The 13,256-nt window shown below is 39.9% G+C and overlaps 1 protein-coding gene across 1 annotated transcript in view; it reads right to left on the reverse strand.

Annotated features, from left to right (window-relative positions):
• Positions 1-2,229, reverse strand: part of USP33 (ubiquitin specific peptidase 33) — a 64,539-nt gene extending 62,310 nt beyond the window's left edge. The window contains exon 1 of the mRNA XM_065896138.1: positions 2,040-2,229. The gene's annotated coding sequence lies outside the window, so the exon portion shown is untranslated. The remainder of the gene's footprint in view (positions 1-2,039) is intronic.
• Positions 2,230-13,256: the final 11,027 nt, after the last annotated feature.

The following is a 13,256-nucleotide window of genomic DNA, read 5'->3' on the forward strand; positions in this document are numbered from 1 at the left end:
TTCCAAAGGGCTTTCTTTCCCTGATAGACTCATAGATATTGACCTACATAGCCTTCTAGAGTAACTTTTGAAAAGAACATTTATTTTTATATATGCATTCTTAAGTATTAGTACAAAATTCATGCTCCTTTTTATAGACAAACAAACTGGGCTTATCTCAGACTCTCTGGGACTAACCTATTTATCAAAATGCTCCTAAAGTCACATGCAGACTTAAAAAAAAAGTTTAAAAACAACACTAAAGAAAGCTGTTACTTATTCCTTTATTTTTGGGAAATGACTACATTTCATGTTTCTCACCAAAAATCTTTCACCATTTATGTACTTCATTTCCTTGCAAAGAGTCCAGAGTCTGTCCCATGTTATACTTCACAGTGTTCCAATACTTAGCTGAATTCCAATTTATATCAAAGGTTACTTCAAGATTATTTCAGGCTTTAGGGAAATTCTGATCCTTACACAATCTCGAAATGCTTCTGTCATGGGAAAAGACTTTACTTCTTGGCATTTCTAACTCAGAGGACTGGCATGAGGATCAAATAAGATTGTATATGTGAAAGGTCACTGAAAATTCTAACAATAAATAAATGTAAAAATTATCTCCTTAACTCTGAATTTCAAACGATTAAAATAATCTATTTACTACAATCTAACGTCATTAAATGCACAGTTATTTTTTACAAATAGGTTATAAAGGTGTAAGTTATAAAGAGCTCAAGACAAAAAAGTGAAAGCTGGCTATAAACCAGATCAAAAATAAGAAGCAATCTTAAGTAGACTATCCCTCTTGCATATGGCAAGAGGTCAAATAGTTTATTCCTGCAATACTTTTGTACTGTCCTTTTTTTTTTAATCCTGCCAAAGTAAATTAAATAACATAAAGCCCCTGGTGTAGTATAACTTATTACTATTACTTTTCCTTAAAATTAGCACTGTTTTTCAATAAGATTCCTACTTTTCCCCATGTTTATATTAATAGCATGAATTCACTAACAATATTCATATTAGGTTCAAATCAAATAGCTTATTATCTGCTTTGGTCAGACCTTTCCAAATGATACAATTGTCTCAACCAGAAGTGGAACTAGAACAGCCTCATTATTTTTTGAAACAAGTTTTCCTTAAAAGAAAAATAATCTGATTAAACTAAAAAATTCTACTATTCTATACATCTATTAAGCAATAAGTCTAGAGATCCTTATCGTAAGTTTAGAGCCTATGCTCCTGCCAGCGTTTTCCCCTCTGGCCCAATTTTCCCGGCCTTATACTGATTATATGAGGCGTAAACCCTAAAAATACTTGAGTGCAAAACACCCATAGTCATCCAACAGCTCAATTTGCACCCTGTAAATATTCAAATGAAGAGCATTTTGTAGTAGGTAAAATATGTAAGAGTAACGGTCTGGGAAACCACACACCATGGAAACTGACTCAAACAAAAGCTGCGGATGGACAGACCGCAAGGAGTAACCGGTGAAACAGTAAGGATTAAATATTCGTCTTAGAAAAATTTCGGTGACGATGACGCCTAGGTTTTCCTGCTGACAATAATTAATAACGGGACCCCTGGGGCTGCACGAATGGGTCCGATCACCCCAACTACGCTGCAAAGCGAAACCAGAACCCAGGAGCCAGCGCACTGAGGGGCTTTCAGTCGCCTGCGCCCACCGTGCTGGGCTGATAAGCCGTCATGCTGAGACCGAGGAAAAGAGAGGAGGCCCGCTTCGGGACTCTTCTCACTCCTCCTTCCTCCCGCTTCCCAGGGGAGCGCCCCCTGGGGACCCTTCCTCAAATCTACGACAGACTCGCATCCTCCACCGCCCCTACTGGGGAGGCCACCAATCATCCCTGCAGCGCAGAGCACCGGAGGGGCCTAGGCCTTCTACCCACCCGCGCACCCACCACCACCCCGAACCAAGAAAATGAGGCCGCTGCAGCAGCCACAGCCCCGGCGCGCGGGAGCGAAAACACAGACCGATCCCTAGCTGCAGGCGAGGCGCACTTCGACCCCGCGCCCCTCCCAACAGCTACGCGCTCACCTCCACGGCCTTCTCCACGAGCCCCGCCAGCGCGGCCGACGGTGGCCTGCGGCCGCACCTCCCACCAGCTCCTCTTTTCTTCCCCTGGCCTAGGAAGGGTCGGTGTCGCTTCTGGATGGCCGGAAAACGGACCCGCAGCTCAGCCTGCGGGATACCAGCCTCCCGGCCACTTCCCGCAACAGCTCCAGCTCCTTCCGGTGTTTTCGCGACCGCCACCGGCTTCTAGGGCGTCGCAGGAGGGCGAGGAGGGCGGGCAGGGGCGGGGCTGCGAGGAAAGCTCGTCCCGCCTCTGGGGCGTGGCCGCGGAGGCCGGCTCCAGGTGTGGAGACCCAAGCTGCTCTCACCGCTGGGACTTCCAAAGTAGCTAGCGGCACAGGGACCGTACGTGCAGAGCAGTTTTAGATCTGGGGCACTTTTCGTTTCTACACGTGTTCTTCCCCTCTTCTGCATTCACACTACGACCATTAGCAGGTCTGTCTCTATGCATTACAGAATTTGTGTTAAGGCTGTCCACTGAAGGGCCTCAGGTTTCCGACCTTGTGCAAAGAAAAATTAGACTACTTAATTCAATTCAACCCTTTTCCCTTCCTCTCCTCTTTCTTCTCCCAACGTCTTAGGACATAGACTATCTGAAAGTCATTGTGTTTCTTTTTCCACATCTACAAAGTAGAAATTCATCTCTCCCATTTTCCCTTAAGCCAAAATCAAGATCATATCAAATATTTATTGAAACTTTAGTATCTGCTTAGTGACTAGAGCATTTGAAGAGATCTGCCTTGTAATTTATGGATCTGTTAAAATCCGTTCAATTGATTGATATGCAAATAATAAAAATAGTTAAGTTAATATTAATTAATTGTTCAAATTGCCAGTTTCAAAATGTCTGTTTACCTCTATCTTTTTGGCCTCCCAAATGGGAGCTTGTACTCAAGCATTATGTAAGAGGCTCAGTCTCCATCAGAAACAAACAGAGAATATGAGAGCTTTCAATTCTATTCGTATGGCAAAAATAGAAGAAATGAAGTTTTGCCAGCATCCTATACAGGGATTGACACCAAGGCCTCAGTCTGCACCACAACCTATCCTGGGTTCACTGATGGTCAGCATATTTCAAAATATTGCAGTTTACATGCTTCAGTATGTCAGCAATGTGGTTAATTTTTATTTTTAAAAAATCAAATATCTAAATGTTTTTAAATGTTTATACTCCTCTGTAAAGACATAAGAGAACGATCATGAAAATCATTTGTTCCCTGATGTCTTGTAGTGAAGTACTATCTGACTTAAAGGAGAGTTTTATAGGTTTATTTGAAAAAAAGACAAGTGTTTTAAATTTTCTGACCTTTGCTGTGATGACAAGTAGCTGTCAACGATATGCTAATAAAAAAATTTTTTTTAATATATACATTTATCCTATGGCCCCAAAGTAAAAGTCGTGTTTCAAAAATGAGTGAGAACTGCTTTTGGAAAGAAACTGTACAATGAAGAGAGCATTTTGAAAAAGGAGGTTTGAAACTGTTTCCCTTATTTAGTAATATTCCTGCCAAAAATTGTGTCACCTATAAAAAACTCATCTCTGCATCAAAAGACACCATTAAGAGACGAAAAATCAAGCCAGCAAATAGAAGATATTTTAAATATGTATTGGGTTGGCCAAAAAGTTCCTTCAGTTTTTAAGTAAAAATAAAAAACACATTTTTCATTTTCACCCTGAACTTTATTGAACAACATATTCACCGTTTTATTCCACTACCTTCTGCCATTTTTCAGGCAACTTCATGATTCCAACTTCCCAAAACTTTTTATCTTTTTGAGCAAAGAACTGTTCCAGGTGTCTTTTACAGTCTTCCAGGGAACTGAAATTTTTTCCATTAAGAGAATTTTGTAAGGACCAAAATAAATGGAAATCCGAAAGTGCAATGTCTGGTGAATACGGTGGATGAATCAGAACTTCCCAGCCAAGCTGTAACAGCTTTTGCCTGGCCATCAAAGAAACATGCAGTCTTGCATTATCCTGATGGAAGATTATGCGTTTTCTGTTGACTCTTTCCGGACGCTTTTCGTTGAATGCTGCTTTCAGTTGGTCTAACTGGGAGCAGTACTTGTCGGAATTAATCGTCTGGTTTTCAGGAAGGAGCTCATAATAAACTCCCTTCCAATCCCAACATATACACAGCATCACCTTCTTTGGATGAAGACCGGCCTTTTGTGTGGTTGGTGGTGTTTTACTTCTCTTGCCCCACGATCTCTTCCATTCCACGTTATCGTACAGTGTCCACTTTTCATCGCCCGTCACAATTTGTTTCAAAAATGGAACGTTTTCATTACGTTTAAGTAGAGAATCTCATGCAGAAATATGGTCAAGAAGGGTTTTTTTGCTTAACTTATGTGAAACCCAAACATCAAAGCAATTCACATAACCAAGCTGGTGCAAATGATTTTCAACGCTTGATTTGGATATTTTGAGTATGTCGGCTCTCTCCTGTGTGGTATAACATTGATTGTTCTCAATTAATGTGTCAACGTGATCGCTATCAACTTCAACTTGTCTACCCGACCGTGGAGCATCATCCAGCGAGAAATCTCCATCACAAAACTTCGCAAACCACTTCTGACACGTTCGATCAGTTACAGCACCTTCTCCATACACTGCACAAATCTTTTTTTGCGTTTCGGTTGCGATTTTACCTTTCTTGAAATAATAAAGCATAATATGCCAAAAATGTTGCTTTTTTTTCTTCCATCTTCCGTATTAAAATGGCTACACAAAAATTCACCAGTTTTGGTAAGTTTTTTTTTTTTTGCGGTACGTGGGCCTCTCACTGTTGTGGCCTCTCCCGTTGCGGAGCACAGGCTCTGGACACGCAGGCTCAGCGGCCATGGATCACGGGCCCAGCCGCTCCGCGGCACGTGGGATCTTCCCGGACCGGGGCACCAACCCGTGTCCCCCCGCATCGGCAGGCGGACTCTTAACCACTGCGCCCAGGGAAGCCCAATTTTTTTTTTTTTAATGCATGCTGATATGGCAGCTGTCACATACAATCTAACAAAATTGTCTCGAATGAAGTTAAAGACACCTAAACACTACTAGAGCCATCTGACGGAGGAAAACCAAACAAACGTTCTGGCCAACCCAATATAACTAATAAAGAGCTCATATGTAAATGTGTGTATATATGTGTGTGTGTGTGTATGTGTGTGTGTGTGTATATATATATATATATATATATGTGTGTGTGTGTGTGTATGTGTGTGTGTGTTTCCATGAATCAATAAGACAATTAAATAGACAAAAGGCAAAAGTCATTGCTCCAGAAATTCCTGCATGGAAAATGTATCAGGCATGTTATGTTACCGCAGAGTGTGAGCAAATTTAGGTCAACCCCAAAGTCTCCCCACCAACCTGCTTGATAACCAACATCCTCTTTGGCTTACCTGTCCTTCAGGGGTCCTAAGGCAAAGGGAAGACAAATGATGTGACTGTTCAAGGCAGGTGTGGCTCATTGCCTAGATGACAGCAGGCAAGTGCCTCTCATGTGGACACCAGGTCAAATCCTTGCTGTGGATCTGTCCTTATAAACGAAGCAAATGCACTCTGACAATGCAATCTCTCTCCCACTTTTAGCGTTCATGGATTCCCACCCTCCCTGCGAACTCATGGTTTACATTTATCCTTTTATCCCTTTATCTAGAATCCTTAATCCCTTACTTTTCTTCAAATAATACCTCAACAGTAGGCTGTAAGGAAGGATGCTATCATTGGGAAATCTATCAACTCCTCTCTCAGAGAGGAGAGATTATAGATTCCATAGTGTGAACACCCAGCTGAACCACACTAATTCTGGTATAGAACTCTGGAGGTGCCATTTGTGTCCAATATGATGTGAACTGTATGTCCTGGAGCTGTGCATCAGGCCAGGTAGTGAAGGTTCTCCAAATGGGGCTGATGACCGGGATGCGGCAGGGCAGGAAAACAATATCAAAGCAAATACTTTCTCCTTTTTTGCAACTAAGGGCAAGTAAAATAGCAAAGCACAAAACATACATTTTAATGCTCATGTAATTGAGACTGAATAAGCCTTCGCAAATGCTGTTCCCTCAGACACACTTTTGTCAGATATACTTTGACCTGATACCAAACTCCTATCCCTCATTTACCTAATTCCTACCTAGATATTCCCTGCTTAAAGTAGCACTCTTGGACTTCCCTGGCGGTGCAGTGGTTAAGAATCTGACTGCCAATGCACGGGACATGGGTCCGAGCCCTGGTCCGGGAAGACCCCACATGCCACAGAGCAACTAAGCCCACGTGCCACAACTACTGAGCCCGCATGCCACGACTACTGAAGCCCACATGCCTAGAGCCATGCTCCGCAACAAGAGAAGCCACCGCAATGAGAAGCCCGCTCACTGCAACGAAGAGTAGCCCCTGCTCACCACAACTAGAGAAATCCCATGCACAGCAACGAAGACCCAATGCAGCCAAAAATAAATAAATTTATTTTAAAAATAATAAAGTAGCACTCTTAAACAAACAAATTAATTAAAGTAGCACTCTTCACCCCATTATTTCTCATTTCAGTACCCTGTTTGTTTCTTTCAGAGAATTTATTATGAATTTGAATTATTTTAATATTTTTGTGTGCACCTAATTTTTTGCCTATCTTCTCTGAACTGTAAGTATTTCTGTCTTGTTCACAATATTCTCAGAGATCAGCATTGCAGGACTCAAATATTTGCTGTCTCTTAACGGGGGACAGTGGATATTAGCCCCCTGGTAGATATTTGGCAATATCCTTGAAGAGGACTGGAGGAAAAAAGAGTCACATTCCTTTGCATTAACATGACAGGAGAGTCCAAAACGTTGTTAGTGTCACTGTTGAGAAACCCTGATTTAAACTGAGGCTTTATGTTTTTGGTTATAAGTGACAGAAACCTAATGAAACTGTGGTTCCTAATTTGATGAACAAACTGAATTTGGTAGGGGGTAAGAAGAAACCAATTTTATTCTCTCTTATTACTGTCCCTGAATATTTCTGAGGATCCCTCTCTATTCCTCAGACAAAATCTTAGGCAAAGGCTTTAGCTTTTTTCCCTGGTATTATGATCTCTTTTTCATTCATTTCTTAAATTTTCCATCTTACAACTCTAAGAGCAGAGTTCCTAGTTTAAAAAATCCCAAATAATGGGCATATTGTCTTCACCTGGGTTAAGTGCATACCTAGGGGCATTTAACCAGAGAGTCAGGAGCATAAAAGAACAGAGCAGCTCCAAATACAATTATGTGGATGAATGGAATGAAAGTTTCCAAGAGAGAAAAATAGGGGGTCAAGTCAACCCAATATCACACACACACACACACACACACACACACACACACACACGATATTGGTTTAAAGGCTGAGAAAGAAGATTTCTGATGAGCCAGACGGGGAAGGATTTTTTTAGGCAGAGAGAACAGCATAGGTGAAAGCACATGAGCAAGAGGCCATGTGCTAATTTGGGAACTTGTAAGGGGTCGATATTACTAGAGCAGAGACTGAGGGCAGGGAAACGGAACAGTCTAGACGCAGAAGGCAGATCATGAGTGATCATGTCTGCTAAGTAGACTTTTCCCTCTAAAGATCCATGAAGAACTTTGAGAAAGGTAGCGACATAATGAGATGTATATATTAGATTACTTGGATAGTAATGATTAGCATAGTTTGGAGACTATTGCAGAATCCAGACAAAGGAAGGTAAGGGCCTAGCAGTGGAGATGGCTGTGAGAACTACTTAGGAGATAAAAATCAATAGACTTTGAATCGACTACATGGGAGATAGAACTTAGGAAGTTTCCTCTATGGATTCTCTTTATTTCTATTTTAAGAGTTCACTAACAAGTTTTTCTGACCCTAGTCTCAGTCTACTCTAGTACAGTGCCATACTTCTGAACACAACACTTCCTAAAACACAAATCCAATCATGTAGCTCTTTAACGACTCCTTGTTGCCCCAGAGAATTTTTTCTCGCCAAGGGTCTAGGGTGAAAGGAGAAAATTTCCTAGGGGTTAATATCTAAGGACCTTGCACTGGTCTGAACCAGAGAATACCTTTCCAAACTGTGTGCCCTAGGTACCTGCTCCCCTAACCCTAGTCCCCTTTGGCTTTCGTATTAACCAAATTTACTCCTCCTATCTCATTTTTTGTCACACCCAACAAAACACACTGCCCTCAAACTATTCTAATCTACATCCCATTCTCCTAAAAGGCAAAACACTTGCTTGTGCCTCTCCTATTTAGTGCTGCTTTCCCTAACCCTATCCCTTAGAATGACCTTTTGTCCTTTGCCCTATATTTTAAAAGTGAACTCTACTCATCTCTCAAGAGTCACCTCCTAGGAGAAGCCTTCATCAACTTTCCCAGGTCATGTGGGTCCTTCCTTGTATTCTATGTCATGCTCTCTAGTGATATTATACTGCTGATTATAAATTATACAGTGTAATGTCATTATTATATATTGCAATAATTTTTTCACTTTTCAGTCTCCTGAACCAAACTATGCACAGGGATTTTTCTTACTCACCCTAGTATTTTCAGCATTGAGCACACTACAGGGCACAATGTAGGAAATGGACAAATTAATAAATTTGCTGCTTAAAAAGATGAATAAATGTGAAAGTATTAAAGAAATATGATATAGTGTCTAACTTGAAGAGATAGTAATTTTCTTTTTCTTTTTCTTTTTTTGCTCTGCTGTGTCTTCTTTGCTGCACTCGGGCTTTCTCTAGTTGCAGCGAGCGAGGGCTACTCTTTGTTGTGGTGCTCAGGCTTCTCACTGCGGTGCCTTCTCTTGTGGAGCATGGGCTCTAGGCTCACGGGCTTCAGTAACTGTGGCTCACAGGCTCTAGAACGCAGGCTCAGTAGTTGTGGCGCACAGGCTTAGTTGCTCCGCGGCATGTGGGATCTTTCTGGACCAGGGCTCGAACCCGTGTCCCCTGAATTGGCAGGCGGATTCTTAACCACTGCGCCACCAGGGAAGTCCCAGTAATTTTCTTATACATTTAAAAATGCTTATCATTTAAATGTATAGACAGCCGATTCAGTTCTTTCCATTTTATTACTTTTAGAAATAGCACATGGTTTTCTAGACCTTTGTAACGTTATGAATTCTAAATGTACAAAATAAGAATTCTTGTTTCCTTGAGGTTTAATTTTACTATGATTGCTCTTTATTTTTTTAAATATTTATTTATTTATTTGGCTGTGCCAGGTCTTAGTTGAGGTACGCGGGATATTCCCTGCCACGTGTGGGATCTTCGCTGTGGCATGCAGTATCTAGCTCCTGCCTTGTGAGACCAGAGTCTTAGCCACTGGACCACCAGGGAAGTCCCTCTGGCTCTTTTTTTTTTTTTTTTTACATTTTTAAATTTAATTTTATGTATTTGTTTATACAGTGGGTTCTTATTAGTTATCTATTTTATACATATTAGTGTATACTTGTCAATCCTAATCTCCCAATTCCTCACACCACCACACCCCCAGCCACTTTCCCCCCTTGGTAGCCATACATTTATTCTCTACATCTGTGTCTCTATTTCTGCCTTGCAGACCAGTTCATCTGTACCATTTTTCTAGATTCCACATATATGCATTAATATATGATATTTATTTTCCTCTTTCTGACTTACTTCACTCTGTATGACAGTCTCTAGATCCATCCACATCTCAACAAATGACCCAATTTCGTTCCTTTTTATGGCTGAGTAATATTCCATTGTATATATGTACCACAACTTCTTTATCCATTCGTCTGTCAATGGGCACTTAAGTTGCTTCCATGACCTGGCTATTGTAAATAGTGCTGCAATGAACATTGAGGTGCATGTGTCTTTTTGAATTATGGCTTTCTCTAGGTATATGCCCAGTAGTGGGATTGCTGGGTCATACGGTAATTCTATTTTTAGGTTTTTAAGGAACCTCCATACTGTTCTCCATAGTAGCTGTATTAATTTACATTCCCACCAGCAGGGCAGGAGGGTTCCCTTTTCTCCACACCCTCTCCAGCATTTGTTGTTTGTAGATTTTCTGATGATGTCCATTCTGACTGGTGTGAGGTGATACCTCATTGTAGTTTTGATTTGCATTTCTCTAATAATTAGTGATATTGAGAAGATTTTCATGTGCTTCTTGGCCATCTGTGTGTCTTTTTTGGAGAAATGTCTATGGAGGGCTTCTGCCCATTTCTGGATTGGGTTGTTTGTTTTTTTACTATTGAGCTGCATGAGCTGTTTATATATTTTGGAGATTAATCCTTTGTCCTTTGATTCATTTGCAAATATTTTCTCCCATTCTGAGGGTTGTCTTTTCATCCTGTTTGTAGTTTCCTTTGCTTTTCAAAACGTTTTAAGTTTCATTAGGTCCCATTTGTTTATTTTTGTTTATATTTCCATTACTCTAGGAGGTGGATCAAAACAGATCTTGCTGTGATTTTTGTCAAAAAGTGTCCTTCCTATGTTTTCCTCTAAGAGATTTATAGTGTCCAGTCTTACATTTAGGTCTCTAATCCATTTTGAGTTTATTTTTCTGTATGGTGTTAGGGAGTGTTGTAATTTCATTCTTTTACATGTAGCTGTCCAGTTTTCCCAGCAACACTTATTGAAGAGACTGTCTTTTCTCCATTGTATATCCTTGCCTCCTTTGTCATAGATTAGTTAACCATAGGTGTGTGGCTTTATCTCTGGGCTTTCTATCCTGTTCCATTGATCTATATTTCTGTTTTTGTGCCAGTACCATATTGTCTTGATTACTATAGCTTTGTAGTATAGTCTGAAGTCAGGGAGTCTGATTCCTCTAGCTCCATTTTTTCCCCTCAAGATTGCTTTAGCTATTCGGGGTCTTTTGTGTCTCCATACAAATTTTAAGATTTTTTGTTTTAGTTCTGTAAAAAAAAAAAAGCCACTGGTAATTTGAAAGGGATTGCAATGAACTGCAGATTGCTTTGGGTAGTATAGTCATTTTTACAATATTGATTCTTCCAATCCAAGAACATGGTATATCTCTCCATCTGTTTGTGTCATCTTTGATTTCTTTCATCAGTGTCTTATAGTTTTCTGAGTGCAGCTTTTTTACCTCCTTAGATAGGTTTAGTCCTAGGTATTTTATACTTTTTGTTGCAATGGTGAATAGGATTGTGTCCTTAATTTCTCTTTCTGATCTTTCGTTGTTAGTGTAGAGGAATGCAAGAGATTTCTGTGAATTAATTTTCTATTCTGCAACTTTACCAAATTAATTGATTAACTCTAGTAGCTTTCTGGTGGCATCTTTAGGATGCTTTATGTATGGTGTCATGTCATCTGCAAACAGTGACAGTTTTACTTCTTCTTTTCCAATTTGTTTTCCTCTTATATATTTTACTTCTCTGATTGCCATGGCTAGGACTTCCAAAACAATGTTGAATAACAGTAGTGAGACAGGACATCCTTGTCTTTTTCCTGATCTTAGAGGAAATGCTTTCAGTTTTTCACCATTGAGAATGATATTTGCTGTGGGTTTGTTATATATGGACTTTATTATGTTGAGGTAGGTTCCCTCTATGCCCACTTTCTGGAGAGTTTTTTATCATAAATGGATGTTAAATTCTGTTAAAAGCTTTTTCTGCATCTATTGAGATGATCATATGGCTTTTATTCTTTAATTTGTTACTATGGTGTATCACATTGATTAATTTGCATATATTGAAGAATCCTTGCATCCCTGAGATAAATCCCATTTGATCACAGTGTATGATCCTTTTAATGTGTTGTTGGATTCTGTTTGCTAGTGTTTTGTTGAGGATTTTTGCATCTATATTCATCAGTGGTATTGGTCTGTAATTTTCTTTTTCTGTAGTATCTTTGTCTGGTTTTGGTATCAGGGTGATGGTGGCCTCATAAAATGAGTTTGGGTGTGTTCCTTCTGCTGCAATTTTTTGGAAGAGTTTGAGAAGGATGGATGTTAGCTCTTCTCTAAATGTTTGATAGAATTCACCTGTGAAGCCATCTGGTCCTGGACTTTTGTTTGTTGGAAGATTTTTAATCACAGTTTCATTTTCATTACTTGTGATTGGTTTGTTCATATTTTCCATTTCTTCCTGGTTCAGTCTTGGAAGCTTATACCTTTCTAAGAAATTTACCCATTTCTTCTAGGTTGTCCATTTTATTGGCATATAGTTGCTTGTTGTATTCTCTTCTGATGCTTTGTATTTCTGTGGTGTCGTAACTTCTCTGTTTTCATTTCTAATTTTATTGATTTGAGTCCTCTCCCTCTTTTTCTTTATTTATTTTTTTGTGTGTGTGGTATGTGGGCCTCTCACTGGTGTGGCCTCTCCCGTTGCAGAGCACAGTCTCCGGACGCGCAGGCTCAGTGGCCATGGCTCACAGGCCCAGCCACTCGGCAGCATGTGGGATCTTCCCGGACCGGGGCATGAACCTGTGTCCCCTGCATCGGCAGGCGGACTCTCAACCACTGCTCCACCAGGGAAGCCCTCCCTCTTTTTCTTGATGAGCCTGACTAAAGGTTTATCAATTTTGTTTATCTTCTCAAAGAACCAGCTTTTAGTTTTATTGATCTTTGCTACTTTTTTCTTTGTTTCTATTTCATTTTCTTCTGATCTGATCTTTATGATTTTTTTCCTTCTACTAACTTTGGGTTTTGTTTGTTCTTCTTTCTGTAGTTACTTTAGGTATAAGGTGAGATTGTTTACTTGAGATTTTTCTTGTTCCTTGAGGTAGGCTTGTATTGCTATAAACTTCCGTCTTAGAACTGCTTTTGGGGCATCCCATAGGTTTTGGATCATCCTGTTTTCGTTGTCATTTGTCTCTAGGTATTTTTTGATTTCCTCTTTGATTTCTTTAGTGATCTCTTGGCTATTTAGTTACATATTGTTTAGCCTCCATGTGTTTGTGTTTTTTACATTTTTTCCCTGTAATTGATTTCTAATCTCATAGCGTTGTGTTTGGAAAAGATGCTTGGTATTATTTCTATTTTCTTAAATTTACCGAGGCTTAATTTGTGACCCAAGATGTTATCTATCCTGGAGAATATTCCCTGTGCAATGCAAAGAAAGTGTAATCTGCTGTTTTTGGATGGAATGTCGTATAAATTTCAATTAAATCTATCTTGTCTACTGTGTCATTTAAAGCTTTTGTTTCCTTATTAATTTTCTGTCTGGATGATTTATCCATTGGTGTAAGTGAGG

The sequence above is a fragment of the Phocoena phocoena genome, chromosome 1 (assembly GCF_963924675.1).
Source record: "Phocoena phocoena chromosome 1, mPhoPho1.1, whole genome shotgun sequence".
NCBI classification, from domain to species: Eukaryota; Metazoa; Chordata; class Mammalia; order Artiodactyla; family Phocoenidae; genus Phocoena; species Phocoena phocoena.